This window comes from Papio anubis, chromosome 8 (assembly GCF_008728515.1).
Source record: "Papio anubis isolate 15944 chromosome 8, Panubis1.0, whole genome shotgun sequence".
In the NCBI taxonomy this organism is placed as follows: Eukaryota; Metazoa; Chordata; class Mammalia; order Primates; family Cercopithecidae; genus Papio; species Papio anubis.
This window is the reverse complement of record NC_044983.1, coordinates 132,138,470-132,154,449: the sequence shown is the minus strand read 5'-3', so window position 1 is coordinate 132,154,449 and position 15,980 is coordinate 132,138,470. Positions and strand designations below refer to the sequence as shown.

Here is a 15,980-nt window from a genome sequence, read left to right as displayed (position 1 = left end):
TGTCACAGGAAAGGGATCCAATCCAGACACCAAGAGAGGGTTCTCGGATCTCACGCAAGAAAGAATTCAGGGAGAGTCCGCAGTGCAAAGTCAAAGCAAATTTATTAAGAAAGTAAAGTGGTGAAAGGACAGCTACTCCATAGACAGAGAAGGACATTCCCTAAAGTAAGAGGAGGAATGCGTCCACCCTAGAAACAATGCTAGTATATATGGGGAGATGTGCTCTGTTACAAGGGTTTGTGATACAGGATTAATTTTCTTAATTACTATATTTTGCAAGAATCAATATTATTATCTTCAAAGCAAAATTAGGAATGCCTTTGTTCTCTGGGTATCAGGATATCTGGACACTCCCAAGTCTGGGTCTGTTTAATAAACATTGTTAATTTTTTCCTTTACCTGTAAACATCTAGAGGCTCAGAATGCTTAACTTTCTGGGAATGCAACCCAGCAAGTCCCAGACTCATTTTCCTAGCTCTCATTCAAAATGGAGTCACTCTGGTTCTAGCGCCTCTGATAATATTACCTTTGACTTTCCAAAAAACTAAATTACTAATTGCCTACCATTGACCAGAAACTTTATGGATAACAAAGCAGCTGATTTGATACATAAGAATACATATGATACATATAAACATGTTATATTTATATGTTATACGTACTAGATACTATCTTCTTACAATAAAAATGAGCTAGAGAAAATAAAATGTTGTTAAGAAAATCCTAAGGAAGAGAAAACATATTTACTACGCATTATGTGAAAGTGAAGCAATGTTAAGGTCTTTATCCTCATCTTCATGCTAAGTAGGCTGAGGAGATGGAGAAAGAAGAGATGGTGGCAGAGGAGGAAGAAAATCCTCTTATACTTGGACCTGCGTGGATCAAACCCATGTTGTTCAAGTGTCAGGGGCATTCGAACCAGAGTGACTCCATTTTGAGTGAGGGCTGGGAAAATGAGTCTGGGACTTGTTGGGCTGCATTCCCAGAAAGTTAGGCATTCCTAGCCTCTAGATTCTTATGGTTAAGGGAACAAATTAATAATGTTTTGTTTTGTTTTGTTTGAGACGGAATTTCGCTCTTGTTGCCCAGGCTGGAATGCAATGGTGTGATCTCGGCTGACTACAACCTCCACCTCCAGGGTTCAAGCTATTCTCCTGCCTCAGCCTCCCAAGTAGCTGGGATTACAGGCATGCACCACCATGCTCAGCTAATTTTGTATTTTTAGTAGAGATGGTGTTTCTCCACATTGGTCAGGCTGGTCTCGACCTCCTGACCTCAGGTGATCCGCCTGCCTCGGCCTCCCAAAGTGCTAGGATTACAGGCATGAGCCACTGTGCCCGGCCTAATGTTTACTAAGTAGACCCAGACTTGGGAGTGTCCAGATATCCAAGGCATTCCTAATTGTGCTTTATAGATAAAAATATTGGTTCTTGCAAAATATAGTAATTAAGAAAATTAATCCTGTATCACAAACCCTTGTAACAGAGCACATCTCCCCATATATACAAGCATTGTACCCAGGGAGGGCATGTTCCTCCTTTTATTTTTGGGAACGTCCTACTCCATCTATGGAGTAGCTGTCCTTTCACCACTTTACTTTCTTAATAAACTTGCTTTTGTTTTGCACTGTGGACTCACCCTGAATTCTTTCTTGCCTGAGATCCAAGAACCCTCTCTTGGGGTCTGGATCAGGACCCCTTTCTTCTAACACAAGGGCCAACTGTATATACATATAACATACACACACCCTTTTGTGCCAGGCACTGTGCTAGGCATTGGGGATACACTAATAAATTAGAGAAACAAAATTCCTGCCTTCATATACAATAAACATATTTTTGCATGTATATTTCTTATCTATGAAACCGATAGAATAATATGTACCACTCTTAGTTTCACTGTGCAGTTAAAACAAGATGACTTGGGCAAAAACTTTACAAAGTGTTTTTCTTTCAAATACTCTTTGATTATTTACTGTGTGTCAGTCATTATTTTAGAGACTGAGAATGCAAAACAGTAAAATATGCATCCCCTTAAGAGCTAAAACCCTAGGAAGAGAATGGGTAGATATGAAAAAACTAATTTCTATAGAATGAGGTAATCAAAAGTACAAAATGCATTGACAGGTAAGATAAATGAATGTCTAGTACTGTGTAATAGGATTTTTATTCCAAAATGCTTGACAAAGGTGTTTGATATTTGAACAGAGCTTGAAGAAAGGTTTGCCTGAGGGATCAAGGGAGAAGAAGTACTACAGATAGAGGAAACATTATAAAGAATCTTGTGTGTTTGTGTGTGTGTGTGTGTGTGTGTGTGTGTGTGTGTGTGTGTTTATAGAAGGTCTTAGCTACCTAGAGTGAAAGAGTTAAAAAAGAGAATTTTTTTTTTAAAAGACATTAATCTCTTGTTACATTTAAAACCTATCAGTCTCATGGGTTCATTATAATGGGCATAATGTTTCCTTGTGCAACTATCTCCCTATGAAACAAGGTTGGTCTCTATTTTCTCATATGATCAATATTTATCGGGTGTCTAAGATGTCAGATGTCTTGTCAAGTGTTTGGTTACAGAGATAAATAAGACATTGTCTTCAGTCATTCTGCCATCCAGTGGTGAGAACAATAAATAATTGATACAGAACATTATACTTTTCAATATTGTTTTACAATTACAAGACGGAGAAATTCAGCTCATATTAGCCTTAGCAAAACAAAAACAAAACAAAACAAAACCAAAAACCAAGCAAACAAAAAACAGAAAGTATCAAGTCACATTAAAGGGCAAGGTGAGGATGTCTTCAGAGAAAACTGGATCCAGGGTCTTGAAGATCAGGAATTTCTCTCTCCCTCTCTCTCTCTCTCTTTTTTTTTTTTGAGAGTCATCTTAATTCTCTCTAACTGCCACAGAACAAGACTACAGGAAGCAAGACTGATATTTCTATCAAGCTCCAATTTGGAAAGCCCAGGGAATATCTCTAATTAGCTGAATTTGAGTACATGCACAGATCATATTTATCGACCACTGTGTCCAAAGGAGATGCTTTCTCCTGGATCAACAGCCTACCACACAGATGCTGGAAGAAGCTTCAGAATCTTCCCATATTAAAGGGTTTCAGGCATAGATCCACTTAGAATCATGGTTAGAAAGAGACTGGTTTGGGAGAGGGGAGGGTAAGGGAAGTGGCTTTGCCACTCAGCATGGAAATTATGTAAGACTTAAGCAAGGGAGGTGGGGCAGGGTGGTGAGATTTAGGAGGTTAGGGCAGTTTGTACAGAAGTACCTGGAAATATACACCATAATAGCTCCAATAATTGATCACAGACCAGGAATAACATAAAAAAACTGCATCCTAGAGCAAAATGAGTAATACTGTAATAAAATTAGTATGCATTATTAATGTGCCTCTCCCAAACGCAGACTGAAGATAAGACAGTATTATTAATGATATAGTTTATTAATAATCAACATTTGAAATATGCACATTCTAAATATTTTACACAATAAACTCTTTTCAAGTTTTAATTATATTTAATGGCAATGTAATGGTTTTAAATAGCAAAATTAATAACAAAAGAAAACTTAGTAATATTAATAGTGCTTTGATGTAAACTTTGTCTGCTTATGATTACAGATTTGATTAGGAATTTTCAAATCCAAATCCCATTCAAATTCTATTCAACTTCTCTGCATCACAGTAGGGTCAGAGCATGGCATTGGAAATAATTTATGAATACACCTCCAACTGTATTGATGTTAGACAACAGCCAGGCATTCAATTTGGAATTTCATTCTTCTCATCTAGTCAGTCTGACTCATTTTTCAGATTCAACTCAAATAGTACCTATGCTGTAATTGTATTTGTAATCTTCTTACCCATTTTTCAACCCTGAGATAGAATAGACGACTTTGCCTATTGCACACTTTCAAGGTAGTACTTAATGCAATAATTTCTAATTTCTTACTTGCTGTATTTTATTATCAGACTGTTGCAGCCCAATTTGTTCTTCTTGCCTGCTGACCCCAAAAGCCAATATAATGAGAATAGCTGGTGTTGTAGCAAAGAAAGAGTTTAATAATATCATGGCCAGCCAAGTGGAAGGATGAGAGTTAATTCTCAAATCTACCTCCCCAAGAATTCAAAGGCTACAGTTTTTCAAGGACAGTTCGGTGGGCAATGAAATAGGGAATAGGTTGGGTTATGGATGAAATCATAGGGGTGTGAAGCTGACTTCTTGTGCTGAGTCACTTCCCGGGTGGGTTATTGGTCCTGGTGGCACCAGTTGGTCCATCAGAATGCAAGGTCTGAAAGATACCTCAAGTATCACCCTTAGATTTTACAATAGTGGTGCTATCTATAAGAGAAATTGGGGAGGTTAAAAATCTTGTGACTTTTGACTACATGAATCCTGCACCCTAATTCTAACCTTGTGACTAATATGTTAGTTTTATAAAGGCAGTTTCAGTTCCTGAGCAAATAGGTTATTCATTTTGGAAAAATACTATTATCATCATTGTTTTAAAGTTAAACTATAATCTAAATTCTTCCTATAGTTAGGTTGACCTGTGCCCATGAATGAGCAAGGAAAGCTTGTGACGTCAGAAGCAAGATTGAGTCAACTGTGTTAAATGTCTCTCACTGTCATAATTTTTTTGCAAAGGGTTTTGAGAATAGAACATCCTGGACATGCAACCAACTTATTTATCTCTGGATCTTATGACTTAAGACAGAACTTGAAATACATTTACATAATAAATACATGTCTACAAATTTACAAATGAACAAATGAATCAGTTTTCTTCTGATTTACATGCTTTAGAGAAAAAGGTATTTTTCATTGAAATAGGTTCTGCTCCCTTTTCGCCACTACTAACACCTCCACTGTAGCTGGTATACAAAAGGGTCAGGACAGAAATTATGAGAAATAATATTATAGTTCCTCATCTAGAAGAATAAGTTAAAATATCTATATTAGAAGGCTGTCCTGAGAACTTTGAGTTAGTAAAATCATCAGTGAGTACCCACAGTTTCCTATGATGGACAAACAGAATGGAGTAACTGACACCTTCATCCAAACAGAGACTGAATTGGTAGAACTTAATTTGCAGTTTTGTAAAGCTCTGTCTATCTGTCTCTCTAACCCTGGAGCATAGCACTTTAGGTCTTTCAACTGGAAGGATTACTAGGATCCCCCCACCCCTCTCCAATCAGAGTTGGAGGAAGTTCTTTGTGTATTCTAGCTCCCTGAGCTTTAAACATTGTCACCCCTGCCTGGACCTTCTGCCAAACATTCTATACCCCTTTCTGTCCTAGAGCAGCATCCCTGTGCTAGTGGAAGCCTGGATACACAGTTTCTTGCTTCCTCCACATGCCGCATTGGCCAATGTCTCCAGTCACAAGTCTTCTTCTAATTACAACTTTGTCCATACTCTTCGCAAGTTTAGTCATTCCTTGTGTAGCTCTCTGATATTTTTAAACGGATTTTTAAAATCCTATCCAATTTTCTAGGTGTACTTGGGTAGAGCACTTTTTATGTTGCAAGCTACTCTACCCTACCTTGAATGAGAAGCTCTCAGGTAACATTTCATATGTTTTCCTGAAATGCCTTCAGAAGGAAGACAGCTTTCACGATACTTTAATTTTACCCCAATGAGACCAATTTCAGGTTTCGGAACTCCAGAAGAATAAGGTATCTTCTGGAGTTCTGCATTGTTTTAAGCAGCTAAGTTTGAGGTAGTTCGTTACAGCAGCAAGTGGAAATTAATACAGGCAGATTGCATTTTCCAAAGATAATGGCAAGAATTTCTCCCAAACCATGTACTAATCTTCCAGTGATGTTTCAAATCTCTTCCCATCAAAAGTGAAGTTTTCTGTACCCTCACCACTATAGTGGAAGTGATATTATATACATGACTTAAGAGGCTAGGTCTTCAGAGGTGATGTAGCCTCCTCTTGGTTCTCTTGGGACATTTGCTTTTGTTGCCCAGATGCTATACTGTGAGGAAATCCAAATTTACTCATATAAAGACATCACATGCAGAGGCCATGTATAGATGCTCCAGCTGACAGTTCAGTTGAGGTTCCAAAGTGCAGGTGAAATCAACTGTAATCATGTGAGGGAAAACACCTCCAGATGTCTCCAGCCCCAGCTGCTGATTCAGTCTTCAGTCTCCTTAGCTGAGGACCCACGCATGGTGACACAGAGACCCACCCTCCCTAAAACCCATGTCTAAATTTCTAAACCACTGAATCCATAAGAATAATAAAATGCTCTTTTATACCACTGAATTTTGTGAGGGTATGTTACACAGCAATAGTAACTAATACACAAGAGAGACGATGCAAAAGTGGAGAAAAAAGTAGGTACACTAGAACAAAAAATATTTTCATGCAAATTAACAACTAGAAGATACAATTGAGGGATCACAAATAATTGCCTATCATACCTGCATCATTTAGGCATTCTGGGCTCATAAAAGACAACAGCTGTGATGTGAGTTAAATCATCCCAAGCCTGGGTTCTTATTAGAAAATACAACTTGGGTCAAAGGTCCAATAATCTTGTCATGCAAAAGACCACTAGGATGGCTAGAGTAGAAAGGAGAGCTTTTCATGATATCAGTTTCCAAAATGGGAAGAGACAGTCTCCATCATGTGCTGAAAGTGCTCTCTTTTCAAAGAGCAGAAGGACAGGTTGGGTTTTATGCCACATGGAGCCTGTATCATATTACTGAGTAACACACAAGCAACTGGTTTGGGGAGAAGACTATACGTATCTGCAGGGAGATGCAACGCCCGCACAATGGGTAAACATATACAGAACATACCTCCCATGTTCACACTGGTGTGTGATTTTAGCATTAAAATGAGGAGAAATTTGACTTTTTACATCAAAAGGAGAACTATAAGACAAAAAGACCATTTGTGCACAGCCTCTATAAACTGACTGAAACAGGCTTAACGTCTGCAGTTGCTTATCAGAAAATAATGTTTGTAAGGCTGGTCCTCTGTCCAGTCATAATTGTCGTGGTCTAGGTTGCAAACTGGAGCTAGGAGGGGTTTGATAATTTGTCTAATAGCTCCTACTGTGAGGGAATTTAGCAAGAGTGTGATTTTTCTTATAGCCATAGGAACTTAAGAAGTTGCCAGGCCAGCAACTCTGAAACCTTGAACTTATAGGTGTCATTGTTGTCCCCTTAAACTCAGGGTGTGTTTTAGTGGGTAAAGGGTGCCTATTTTGGTCATCTCTGAAATTATAATACGGAAAAGGTCATAGTCAGGAGATGAAACAAGGAGCTGCCACAGATTATGAATAAAGCATAAAGAAAGGCAAAGGAAACATGCTAAGACTGAACCAGGAAAAGGGTGCCAGTTCCTTTGGATAGAGATTTTAAGATAAAGAGAATCGAAGCTGAACAGCAGTTCTTCTATGGGAAGGATTATGTTTGTGTGCTTTTTAAAATCCACCTTGCTATTCTCAGCCTTCATATTCTTAAAGATGTCTCAGAGCAGGGCTACCATCCTAGGCCATGAAGAAAGCAGTTTGTTTCCTACAATATACAAATTAAATAAGTGAATTACTGCAAATTTGTCAAATTATTTTAAGCCACTTCTTCAAATGTCCCTTCTACCACATCCCCTCTACCTTGTGGCCATGGAGGGATTCTCATAGTATCTCATATTGTCTCTGTAAGGTCACAGATAATTTATTTTCACTTTCCTACAGATATGTATGTCCTATGGATGTAGGAATTCTTTGTTCACTACTCACACTATGCAGAGTCCTCAAGTCCTATTTTCTACATCTCCCTGTCATATGGGTTCTCCCCAAAGCATTCTATACCATAACTAGATTACATACCACCTTAAACAAAAAAGTGAGATGTGAAGGGTCATTGTTTTCCCTCCAAAAGTAAGTATCTGGGTCCCTGCAGGACCATGGAATCAATCATAAACCAATTTTGTAAAGCTAAGATAATATTCTGAAATGTGGTCTTTGAAACTTAGCAGAGTACTTTGCATATAGTAAGCACTCTATGAATAATAGACAGTGCTATTTATTTTTATTTTTATTACTGCTGGAACCATTGCAACCCTAAAAGTAGTTTGTCTTCACAGCTAGACTGTGAAAAGGAATCCTGTCTCATTCACCATTAGATCTGCCTCAGAGCTCAGCACAGGGCCTTATGCTATTCAATGGATGTTTGCTAAATATGTATCCTCAAGACATCCTCCTCTGGGCATATCTGAAAGATCTCCTTTGCACAACATGCCCACATCCACCTACAGGCAACAATCAGTAGAACAACAGCCTGGATGCAGCAGGCTGTTAAATATCTGTCTCCAAGGAAATACTGCCCAGTACTAAAAGGACTCACCACAAAAAGGTGCGTTTTATGGTGTCATTTTTCCTCTGTGATATTTTGTGCCACATTAAATTTTATCCATATCAATTGATATTCTAAATCCAAGCTTAAAGGCAGAAGGCCAGGGAGGGAGTTATCATTATGGTAATACTGGGAGCAATGATTGCATTCAGCAGTGAAATGTGGATACAGATTCAGTGTTAACATGTGGTAATTAACTGGGAGAAAGCTTCCTCCTGGCCCCAGGTGAAACAGTTAAACACCTACCGAGACAAGATGCCAGGCTGGAGAGAAGATTGAATAAAGATGCCTCTAGCTCTCTTATCCATCATGTTAGCCAGTCTTCTCTTTGTAAAACAAGTTAGATCATTCTTTGAGGAGCTGGAGGAGGGATTTGGTTGTACTTCCTTTTTGGTTCATTCATTCATTAAATCATTTTATCTATATAGAGATGAATATCCCCACGTTAAATTCATCTCCCGCCCCTGCCCATTCCCCAAAGTTTTCCCTTGAGTGCCCTGGAATGTACCACACATAACTTACATAACCAGCAAACTCCATTCCGTTCTTCTTTTCACTTGTAAATGGAAAAGCAAACACCTGAATCACTCCTGAGGACTCCACTTCTCCTATAGCCCTGGCCTGCAGAAAGAACAGGTGATTTCTTCCCTATTAGGAATTTTAGAAGATCCCCCCTCTCCCCTAATAAATACTCTGAAGTTGTAAATTATTTCACTCACTACCCCTCTTCGTCCCCACCATTTATATATTTGTTGCAAATATTGCAGCTATTTCAATACTCGAGACAAATTTTCAATTCCTTGAAGATTTCAGCGTCTGCAATGATGTTCCTCCTCCCGTATTGTTTTCATCTGTAATGCACAGTGATTTCAGTATCCTCATCAACAATTACTCCAGCACTTTGGTTTTTCCCTTCTTGATCTGTCATGCAATGGTCTTGCTCTCCAGTTTACTAGAGCTACCCAAGCCCATGGTCACACCTCAGAACTTGTTATTGCCAATAAGCGCCTAACTTCAACTCTCCTCAATTTATAGAGGTAGTTCTAATTCTCTCACTCTTCAATCTGCCTAAAACGATTACTTGATCATGAAGGAAATTTCATTGAACTTACCACATTTCTGTTGTCTGTCCTGTATCTCATTATGTTCTCCCTTCACTCTGTATTCAGAATTTATATGTGATGTATTTTATATGATATTTGTTAGAATAGGAAGATAGCCAAACATGAGCAGGAGCCACTGAGAAAGGAAGGTCTGGAAAGCCTCACACCCCACAGACCAGCTGAAACATGCGTACTGGAAAGGAGCAGAGAGGAGGGGAAGTACCTATGCAGAAAGGAATGCCCCCAAATGCCTGATAAGATGCCCAGTAATTGCTCACCCTGCAGAACCTGTCAGAATGCAGCTAGCTACATGCTTATAAGAATAAAAGAGGACAAAGGGGAAATTCCTAAGATATATACAGTACATAAAGTACAGATTTAACCACTATATGACCATCCTGGGATGGTGGTAATGAGCAAAGCCACAATTAGGTAGGCTTCGTATCCAGCATGGGGCCCACATGTTCCATCAACTGACAGTCAGAGTGAATCCCAGGAACCTGGGACAGGACTAGGTAGGGACTAGGCAGAAACTTAGGACAGAAGCGGTAAACTAGACACCGACAAAGGCAGAGACTTGAGAAAGAGGCAGGAACTTCAAGAGTCCAACAAAACAAAAACTTCAGTGCAGAACTCTCAGGACTGCTGCCTGGCTCTTTTCCCAGCAGCCTGCTCTGCCTCATATTTGAGTGTACTCTCTCTGTGTCTCTTTGAATAACTCAGCTACTACTTAACTCTTGTTGCTACTGCTGCTCCCAGCGGGGCCAGCCCACTCCTCTCTTGGAGTGAACTCATCTCCTTAATGGGTCTTTGCTTACTTTAATAATTGGTCTCTTGGCCATATCTTTTCTCCCAAGATGACTAGCACCAAGGACTTCACACTTCCTGGTAATATAATCACATTTTTGAAATACGTCTTTTTTTTTTCTTTTTTCTTTTTTTTTGAGATGGAGTCTCGCTCTGTCGCCCAGGCTGGGGTGCAGTGGCATGATCTCAGCTCACTGCAACCTCCGCCTCCTGGGTTCAAATGATTCTCCTGCCCTAGCCTCCCAAGCAGCTGGGACTACAGGCACATACCACCATGCCCAGCTAATTGTTGTATTTTTAGTAGAGGCAGGGTTTCACCATTTTAGCCAGGCTGGTCTCAAACTCCTGACCTCATGATCCACCCGCCTCGGCCTCCCAAAGTGCTGTGATTACAGGCATGAGCCATCGTGCCTGGCCTGAAATACATCTTTAACACTTTTGTTGCTTCCCCTTTATCTGACTTAAGTAAGCTAATTGTTGGCCCTTGCCAAATTCCATTATGCCTCCTCTAGATCTGCATCTGGACAGCTGAATGTGGACCAAAAAAAAAATTCTTAAAATCATGTCGAGTGCACCCAAATTAAAATCATAATCACTACATAAATAAAGGTGGAAGATAAAGCTATTGAAGAGGCAAATTGAATGCAGTGCTAGAACAGATCATTAACACTCACACAAGGCATTGTCATGCTGGAACACTGTTGACTCCAAAAGGGATGACATCATGTCCAAGAGGCCAGAGAAGATACCCAGAGACAGCAAACTAGACACAGCGTTTATTGACAGGACTTATGTTCAAGGAGAGTCCAGCAGAGGTGTGCTGGACAGGAGAACCACATTCACTTGTGAAAAGCATTCAGTTTACATCACATTTTTACTTGGCATCCTTCAACTAGAAACCTCCATTTAACTCAGAACAAAGGGCCTGGATTCCCTGTAGGGATGGTGTTCTAAGAGATGGGCCAAGAGCTCAGCTGTCCTTCATAGATATGGAGTGAATCTTCAGGTTGGCCACTTAGCTAGGAATTCCTTAGCTCAGAACTCAGAACACACAGTCTTCTTAGACCCTGAGGTCATTCTCAAGGTATGCTTAAGTTAAGTTATTGCTGTCCAGTTTGTTTGCCAAACAGGCATTATGTATCAGACATTTATTCTAATTGATTCATACATATTCACTTTTTAAATTAATATATTCACCTTATAGATGAGGAAACAGGTAAAGACCTACTCTCTGACAACAGAGAGAGGAATCAAGACAGAAGTTTATAAGAGAAAACACAAATTAAAAATAAGAAACTTCATTCTCCCTGTTGTCAATAAAAAGACTTCCTCCTCCCTCTCTTTTCTTAGAGTATTTACTTTGGAAAATATATGATATTTTTCTGTGACTTTGAAATGTATGTAACTGTTAGGAAACGGTAAGTAAACCTCTTGTCAGTGTCAAACCCCAGGAATGTCTTTCTTAAGGACCAGAAAACCATCTCTTTGAATTGAAATTTTCAAGGAACAAAGTAGCATTATACCCCGGTTTCTGTGGGATAGTAGGAGCATAAATTCAGCGGGTGCCTCTCTTTAAGGCACAGAACTACTGCCTCTCACAAAGATATGAGAAGTTTGTGTTTCCCTTGGATAATGCCAATTAGCTAACACAAATGGCCACCCCAATTACCAGAACAATCTAATATAAACATGTGTAACAAATGGCACCTCAAGTTTCCTTACTTGACTACTAGTTATTGATTATCTTGAGAACATGTATGTAATAGATTCTATTTGCTGGACTGTATAAAAGAATAAGATTTATTTTTGATCTTTGCAGTCTCTAAGCAGATTGTCTGTGATGTGCACCACATTCTGGTTTATTGCTTATTCAACAATAAAATTGTTTCCCTTCTCTTTTGTCTTTCTGGAAAGATTTTCTGGATTGGAAGAATACTTTGTTTTTAATTATATTTTCAAAAGAAAACAACTCAAAATGGGATATGATAGAATGAACAAGATTGGTAGTAAATATTGGAAACTCATTATTTATTTTTTACCATGGCTGAAAATTGCAGGAAATGAGAGGGGTTGTAACTTTAACTTTTGACTTTATGTATTTGTCAACTGATTGATTTCTTGCAATCAGATTGATTCTTTGCAGTATCCAAGATATGGAATCAATGCAAGGGTTCATCAGCAAATGTGTGGATAAAGAAAATGTGCTATATATACAGCATGATAACCATAGTTAATAATATTTATTATATACTTGAAATTTCCTAAGAGAGTCAGTATTAAATGGTTTAACTACACACATACACATACACACACATAAACACACACACAAACACAAAGGTAACCATGTAAGGTAATGGATATGCTATCTAGGTAGATAATAGCAATCATTCCACAATATATATGTATATCAAAACAAAATGTTGTATAACTTAAATATATACATTTTTATATGCCACTTATAAAATTGAGGTAGTGGGGAAGGAGATCTACCAGTCAGCACAGTGAACAAACATGAAATAGCTCAAAGGCTATTTCATATTTGTGAAATATGAAAGTGCTAATTACTTTGATTGAATAAGTTGTTTATTTCCATAACACTTTCTGATGTAGCTCTTATCATCTTAGTTTTATAGATAAAGATATAGAAGTTTAACTACTTGAGTTATAGCCAAATAAATCAAAACTAGCAAGTGAATTTGAGCATATACCTACTGACTTCAAGTCATATTTTCTCCAGATTGCAATTAATTCCATATATTGAATATATTGAATAAAGAAAAGCAGAAAAAGTTGACTGAAAAGCCACCTAGATACAACCAAAAATTAATATTTCATCTAGGTTTTTTAGAAGATTATAATTTATAAAACATTGGCTGTGTCAGACACTAAGTTATTATTTTGGTAAAATAATATCTTAATTTTCACAAGAACTTAAAAAGGCAAATTTTGTTGATGGTTGTTTTTGTTTTGTTTTTAATATGTGAAGAAAAATCTACAGTGGTCACCTCCCAGAGGGAATCTGGAAATGGAATTGCGAATTAGGTTCCAGGCTACAAAGCCCATGCTCTTTCCATTATGCATAAATTGCACAAGCAATGATGGTTGCACAGGCAGCTCAGTCAGCATAAAAGAACACACTAAGTCATGAAAGTATAGCTATAATCAAGGTATAAGAGTAGTTTTACTGGAAGGACCACAGAGATTTGGAATACAACGGAAAAAATGCAAAAAAAAAAGTAAACCTGGAATTAGGAAACGCAAAGGTCCTAGCCTTTGGTTTTTCACCAGGTACCTATTAATTTGTTGTGGTTTTTTTTGGTCTTCAAATTTCTTATTTTTTGAACTCTCCAGACACTGAAAATACAAATGTGAAAAGACAATATGGTCCCTGGTCTTTTGAAACTCACATTCTACTTGGAGAAACAACATTAATACTAATAAAGAGAATCACAGTCAAAACATTTATAGATTATACCAATGATCATGAAGGAAACATATAATGTGAAGACAGGGGTGGGAGAATACTTCTGTAGGATTTCAGAAAGGACTTTCAGACATGGGAGCTGGGATGTAGTTTAAATGTTTACTAATTTCATATTGCTGCTTTAAAATATACACTCTAAACTAATGCTTCAAACAACAACAAAAACACATTATCTTGCAGTTCTATAGGTCAAATGCATGAAATGAGTTAGCAGGGCTACACTCTTAATATGGTTTGGCTCTCTGTCTCTACCCACATCTCATGGTGGATTGTGATCTTCATTGTTGAATGAAGGGCCTAGTAGGAGGTGACGGCATCATGGGAGTGGACTTCCCTTTTGCTATTTTCATGATAGAATTTTCACAAGATCTGGTGGTTTGAAGTGTGTGGTGCTTCCCACTTTGTACTCTCTCTCTCTCTTCTGCTCTGCCTGGTAAGGTGTGCTTGCCCCTCTTCACATTCTGACATAGTTGCAAATTTTCTGAGTCCTCCCAGTCATACTTTCTGTACAGTTTGTGAAACTGTGAGTCAAGTAAACATCTTTTCTTCATAAATTACCCAGCCTCAGGTAGTTCTTCATAGCAGTATGAGAAAAAACTAATGCAACTCTCTTCTGGAAGCTCGAGAGGAAAATTTGTTTCCTTGTCTTTCCAGCTTCTGGAGGCTGCTCAAACTTCACAGTCTGCGTTCCTTTCTTCCATCTTCAAAGACAACAGTATAGTATCTTCAAATCTTTTTCTCTCTATTATCTCTACTTCAATCATTGACAGTGGCAGGAGGCAAACAAATCCCAAAATTAAAAATTGCTAGGAGTTACCATTATATCATGTAATTGAGACTACTGAAAATAGATTTACATGTGACGTATACACTTACATGTGACGTGTGTAAGGAAAGTAAAATGTGTTTTTGGTAAAAGATTACATGACTACATGGGAATGTAAATTTTTGACTTATTTAGAGGGTTAAAGGATTGTTTGAAATTAGATAACACAAAGCTAAAAGTTTAAACAAGTTGTGGAAGGTTTGTAAAAATCTTCTAAAAGAAATTCTGTGTGTGAACATATTGACTAAAAACAAAGAGGATTTTTTTTTCATAAATTGTACATTAGAATAAAAGCACAAAAATGTTTTATTAAGGCACTGATTTGCTCTTTAACAAAACTTTGTAAAGAGTTATAAAAAGTTTACAAGAATTTCACCTTATGGTCAAACTGATTAAAATTAGATTTGTCTATAAGGTTTCATTTAAAAATCAGGGTTGACATTAATAGTAGATTAATGCAAGGGTGAAATGTGGCATTCTCTATCTTGAAAAATATTTTCATATACTATTATATGATAATGAAAAGTTTTTGATTGCCTTGAGAATAACCTACCAAAAAGGAAGGGAAAGAGAAGAGACAGAATGTTTGGAAAGCTAAGTCTTCCCTCTTAATCAGTAAAGGTTTTGCCTTTTTACGAAGTTTTGAGTCATCATTTTGGCTAAATAAATGATTTATGGTAATGTGGAATTCTATTTAATAATATTAGGTATTTTAAACCTTTAACATGTTTGATAGATTTCCAACAATCAAATTTCAGCTTCAAAATAGTATTTTCTGACCCCAAAATTTGGGATACTACAGAGGGCCACTGGAGCATCCAATAGAGAAGTAAAGAGGATTATTTGACATATTTAGTTACATGAGATTGTCAAAATAAAAATAATGTGTAATCCTCTTCAGGTTATATTTTAGTGAATAATAATATATGTTCCAAAATTATATGGGATTTCTAAGATTCTAATATCTGAGTGTATGCTATCAATCATAATTAGAGTTATTATGTTAAGTTATTGTAAACCACAAAAAATAACCCAATTTCTTTGTCCATTATGTTTTTGATTGTGACTATCCTAAGACATTTTGTCTTTCACAGGCAATTGTTGTCTTGTGTTGATCCTCTTCAAAAGATGGTTTATAATCAGCTACAAGACTTTGACAGGTGCTTTCTAATGCAGGTTTCTGGTAACTTTAGAGTTTGTGACATTAGAGTAGAGGAAAAATGTTCAGGACCCATGAAGAGCTGAAATATTCATGAATATCAAACAGAACAAGTATTGAATGAATAGATTGAGCTAATAGAAGACGAAGTAATGTTTTTTAACTTTTTGCTTAAAACATTGCTGATCCTTTATTTTCAGAGTCAGGAAAACTTTT

At 37.5% G+C, this 15,980-nt stretch overlaps 1 long non-coding RNA gene across 1 annotated transcript in view; it reads right to left on the bottom strand.

Annotated features, from left to right (window-relative positions):
- Nucleotides 1-15,980, bottom strand: part of LOC103887174 — a 97,933-nt gene that overhangs the window by 80,796 nt on the left and 1,157 nt on the right. The window contains exon 2 of the long non-coding RNA XR_001905957.3: nt 8,908-9,006. This is a non-coding gene — a long non-coding RNA (uncharacterized LOC103887174). The remainder of the gene's footprint in view (nt 1-8,907; nt 9,007-15,980) is intronic.